At 34.8% G+C, this 5,844-nt stretch overlaps 1 pseudogene; it reads right to left on the reverse strand.

Moving 5' to 3' along the window:
* The window catches only part of LOC18041181, a 9,125-nt pseudogene extending 4,509 nt beyond the window's left edge, over window positions 1-4,616 (reverse strand).
* Window positions 4,617-5,844: the final 1,228 nt, after the last annotated feature.

The raw sequence follows: 5,844 nt of genomic DNA on the forward strand, positions 1-5,844 counted from the left end.
CTTTTTGTTCGTAAGAAAATGATCCAAGTCGTGAAGGCGAATGGAAATATAACTTTGAAGCTCTATAAGAAATTGAAGAAATTGATTATAGAATTCTTGCACGTACCTTTTCGGACCAAGCCACTAGTCGTTCTTTTATGGCTCACCATGAATTCAGGACATCTAGATATCCATAGCTTTCTCAAGGAAGGAAATTTAATAATTTGTACATCTCCTGTGCAGAAGCTTGTGAGCTTTTTAAGATCATACATCTTTAAATATTGTAATTGAGGAAACATTACAATATTATTATTCCGTTTTTCTTGGTCCACGATTATTATCTCTTCCAAGGCAGGGCATCCCCATATCTCAAGGTGCTGGAGTCGAACAAAGATGTCATTGCTAACTATAGAAGATGAAAATAGACATCTTAAATTCCTACACTTGCATAGGGTCAAGTGTATTAAATTCTGAACACCACAAGATAGGGCTGAAACTTGGTTTTGCCAAATCCTCTCAACATTTATTGAACGCAACTCCAATTTCTCCAACTTTGGTAACGCAACCTACTCGATCAAAATAATAACTTCTTGTTAACTACAAGTAATAATCATTTCTGCAGATGGACAAATCAATAAGCTTATTAATCTCTTTCTCATGTTATAGTTCTCTTGAGTCTTTCATACAAACAAGTACTAATCAAGTTTTCAAATTATTCGTTGCTAATTTACATATATTCTAAGGACACGTATTAAAGAAAATAACAAGCTATAGATGTGAATCAATAATTATTTATCAAATTATTTTTTTATTTAGTAATTACAACATACTAAGTATTTCCTAGTAGATGCTTTATTATTATTATTACTAATTCAATTCGTGTCTACAGTACCTTTTCTGTCCTCTGAGAATGTATTTGATACACGCTACAACACTTGTGGGATGAAAAATTTACAATATTATATAATTATTAATTACTCTTGCATATTTCTAACAAACAAGAATAACAAAGAACAAAAATACAAAAATCATAGAGAATTAATAAGCTATTGGGTTAATAATAACCGACCTTCTCAATAAAAAGTGTATTAGCAATACTGATATTGTCCTCCAAAATGATTTCGTTTGACCGAATATCATATGACGACTTCTCCTGTCTCCATTGACATTGAAGCCATCTTGAGTTTAGCTTATAAACTTAATTATGAATGATCGAAATGCATATTGACATGAGATATTCAAATATTATTACAATTTAGTTTAGCATTAGATCCAAATCTGAAATGTTAGATTTGATAATCAAGAATTCTTTTTTAAAAAAAAAATTAATTGAGTTAATTTGAACAAAATATGAAAAATTAAATAAATAGTGAATATTCTCTAAATATGATCATTATAAGAGTGCTGAAAATATAGGATGATTAATTTCACATTTTTTATATGAATATTGCGAATTTTATTGAAAGTAAAGGGAAGAAGAATAATATTACGAAGCATAATGCTCATACAATAAGAAGCTATTATGTTAGTTTTTACGGTGGTGTGACACCGAAGCTAAAAGATTAAAATATTAATTAAATTGCAAACATTAAAGATTTCTCCTAAATTGATTATATAAATATGAAACCTGACGACTTTTCAAAGTTAACTTTGATACTCTAGAAATTTCTGGTTTTAGTCTAACGTATAAATTAACAGAATGATTTTCATAATAACTAAAATTTGCAATATTTAGGAAGTTTCAATAACCTTCTTACATGCCTGTATTTTCTTAAAATTAGATCGATGAGAATAAACATTACGATTCAGGGTAGTACATGCCTGTATTTTCTACCTAACAATTTCAGATAGTTTTGATAAGAGAATAGTTTGCTAGTAATTAAAGGCTAAGGATTAATCTTGATTAGTGGAGTTAAAAATGATGGACATTAATTTTATAACTTTTATAAATATGCAGGTCTTATGATATTTGTATACGATTTAATGCTCGGAAAAATATTTAAAACTTGAAGGTTAGATTAATTAAGCGAGTAAATAATGACCAAAAAGCTTTAATTCGAGCTTCTTTATTAGAGGTTTAATTTATGTCATCAAAATCTGACATCAATAAGATTTTTTGTCGTTGGAGGACACTAAAAAGTGAGCAAACTAGACTTTTGATTTTAACCAATTTTGATCACCGAAAATAAAAAATAGTATTATTTTTTTGTTTTTTGTAATGTGTTATTTGTATTTGTAAATTTTCATATTGATCATACCTCTGATTCTTCCGGATTGAGGGCGAGGTGGGAACCGCAGATATAGAGATGCTTGAGTTGTGAAGAACCCTGCAGTTTGACTAATTCATTAACAAAATTCTGGACATCTTGCTCTTGCAGTCCCTCTAATCCAAGGTGTTCAATTCCCTGTAGCTGCACGATCAGCACATCCTTCAAGCAAACCTTGGTATTCAGCTCGATTCTGAAATCTCTACTGTAAATGTCGTACTTCCGATTCCAGAAATATCCGATAGGTATTCTGTACCTTTCCAGCTTCTCGAAGAACAAGCCTCTTGGGAGACTGTTGACATCTTTGATGTGTAAATCCAAAGAGGTCAAATTATGCAAATGCTTCAACTCCAGAAGGCTAGCGTTCTTGACCCCACCTACTTCCACCTCCCATTTATAAAAGCTAGTACCTATATACAGTTCTTCCAAATGGGATAAATTTGACAAAATATTTGGTGGCATAACTTCTAGTTCGTCACAACCTCTCAAATCAAGCAACTTTAGCCAAGTCAATTGACCTACTTCTACTGGCAAGTGGCTAAAACCACAACCTCTTAAGCAAAGGATTTCTAGTTTCTTCAAGTCTCCTACAACACTTAAACCCAGCAAGTTGCAGTTACACAAACTCAGTGTTCGAAGGTTTGAGAGGAGACCAAGTGATGAAGGCAGTGGCAGTAGATTCATGTAAGTCAAGTTTACAACTCTGACCTGTATCATCCTCTCGAAAAAGTTGTTTGGAATTGTTAATGATGACGATTCCTGATGATCAGCACGTACAGAAAAAAGTTTTAGCTGAGGATATTCCTGTTGTACTCCATTAGGAAGCACATTAGTCTTGATGTCACGTAAGACGATTGAAGTGTAAAGTTTTACTGCACTTTCGTCTGACCATTCCTTGCAACCGTCAAACAGCTCACCTGTCGCCGTAAACACATTTTTTTCTGCAGATGCAATTGATATTGCAACATCACGAACAACATCATGCATAGAAAGGCCTTCGTCTAGCAACATACAAGAAGCTTTGAGTTTGTAGACCAACGTACTAATTCGATCTCGTGCTTCTTCCATCTTACTGATACCTTGATATAAACCCAATCCCACACCGTATCTTAACAATTCATCAATGGATTCCACATAAGCATATCCTATTAGCAAAAAGAGGTTCTTGACCTCCTCCCCTTCTAATTTGTTGTAGCTCAACTCTATAGCTTTATATGCTGCTGGCTGTATATCTTTGAAGTTCGTTGAGGATGGCCTTCTTAGTTGTTTCAACGCATCCTTCCATTCAAATATACTCGCGCCCCTTAATGCCCTTGCTACAGTCACAATGGAAACAGGCAAACCTGCACATTCCTTCGCCACATCCCTTGTAACGCATTTCAATTCACTACCTTCAACATAATCGCCTGCCATCATCTTGAATAGACTCCAAGCTTCTTCTTCTTCTAAAGCACCAACTACGAAATTTTGTTGAGAATCCATCTTCCTTGACAACACCTCTAGACTTCTTGCCGTCAACAGTACTTTACATCCCTTGTCACCATCTCCGTGGGGAATTCCCACCACCTGCAAATCGAGATATTCCCAAATATTATCTAAGATGACAAGGATCCTCTTCTCTTTCTTCAGTCGGCTAAAAAGACGTCTTGCCCTTCCCGATTCGCTCTCCTCACGAAATGTTAGACCTAATTTATCTGCGATTTCTCCTTGAAGCTTTCTTATGTCTGGGCTCTGGGACACCTCGGAAAAAACCACAAGATCAAAGAGCTTGTCATTTTTGGCTTTTCTTGCAACTTCTTTCGCCAGCATCGTCTTTCCAATGCCGCCCATTCCACAAATCCCGAGCATGCTGATATCGGGATTTCTTAATGCACCAAGAATATCATTCAGAGTGGACATTCTTGATTCAAAGTCCTCGTAGCCTTTGTTAGACATAAGCAATGTATCCTCAGGAATGATACTGTGGGAAATTCTTTCAAATCTCCCATCTTCCCGAAGCTTGACTATAGCGTCCAGCTGCCTCACTGCTTCCTTGCTAAGTCTACGGCGCATCTTCAAATTAGGACAACAACCCTTGAAACTATGCTTATTTGTTGTAGCTTCAACACCTACAAATTTCTTTCCCTCAACAGTGGCCTTGTTTGCGCTTGCAAGCCAATTCTGAACGTTCTGTTCAATCTCTTCACCTTTTCTTTCTGCATCATTAACCGCGTTCTCCATACTCACGATCTCACCCTCCAGCTTCTCAACTTGATTATTGAGATTCTTAAAGTTTCTAGTGTAGTCGCGCACATAACTAAATTGGCGTTCTATGGAAGGAGCCAAGCACTTTGCAACTTCTATAACAACAGAAACTATGATTTCCACCATCTTTAATCCTTTTGGCTCACTCTTTTTTTTTTTTTTTTTAAGAAAAAAAGAAATTGGGAAACAGAACAGAGACAAGAACTGAAGCACAGAACAATTGATTAGTTTGGAAGCAAACTGACAATGAGAGGTTAAGCGCAAGTGATATGGGGCAGAGTAAAAAAGGAAAAAAAAAACAAGAGTGGATACGGAACAGAACAACTATAAGGAGCAGCGCCTAAATAACAAGACTGGGGATCAAAGAATGCCAAGTGTCGTTGAGATCATAAGATTGAAAATTCAAACGAGTTTATGGCAAAAACTGAGGAACAAACAAAAGCACATAACTTAAGAAAAGATAAGGCATATTAGCAAACAACTTCAGCAAGTTTATCGATTTAGTTATTTAATTCATGTGATAAAATATTAAAATCTACAAGGGAGCATTATGGCTTGCTAAAAGTTTGAGGTACATTCCTTCCCTCTAATTAAAGAAAATTAGGAATAATGCTGATTCAACCATGTATAATTTAAATTAATTGAAGTTAATAGTCGTAAATATGCTTTGATTAAAGTTGTTGTGTGAATATACATATAATAATTGTTGGTAAAGTTTCTGAAATGTGACTCCTTTAAATGTCCATCTCTTCGCTCTGAGGAAACGTTAACATGGGAGATGAAGCTATATTGCTATAACAGTGTTTGAGCATTTTCACCAAGTACGTAATAAGTTTATCAACTTATGTATTTATTTCATTTCCTAAATATGAAAAGCTACAAAGAGAGAATAATGGGTTGCTAAAACTTCAAGGAATGACATTCATTTCCGATCATTGAAGAAACTCCATGAATGCTGATTCCATCATGTAGAATTTAATGTTAATTAAAGATAAATTTCAGAAATGCAAATCTTTTAAATGTCCGTTTCTTCACTCTGAGGAAAAGTTCACTTGGAATATGCTATAACCGTGTTTGTATTGTGGGCCAATTTCTACGAGTATTTCTTAGTCAAAGTTTCATACAAAACTAGAATACTTATACGCAGGGGAGGACATGGCATTTTTATTGAAGGCAATTAATTTGGGAGTAGTGATGATGTTCGGTAGCATATACGTTGAAGTTCTAGTGCATAATGGCATTTATGTTGAATGCTACGTCAATAAACTTTACTAAAACATTCCACCTCTTTTTACCGCTTCTGTCATTGCTCTGAATCAGCCTCACTTTTTTACCGCTTTGTCGTTGCTCTGAT

Source organism: Citrus clementina, unplaced genomic scaffold (genome assembly GCF_000493195.1).
Source record: "Citrus clementina cultivar Clemenules unplaced genomic scaffold, Citrus_clementina_v1.0 scaffold_5, whole genome shotgun sequence".
NCBI lineage: Eukaryota > Viridiplantae > Streptophyta > Magnoliopsida > Sapindales > Rutaceae > Citrus > Citrus x clementina.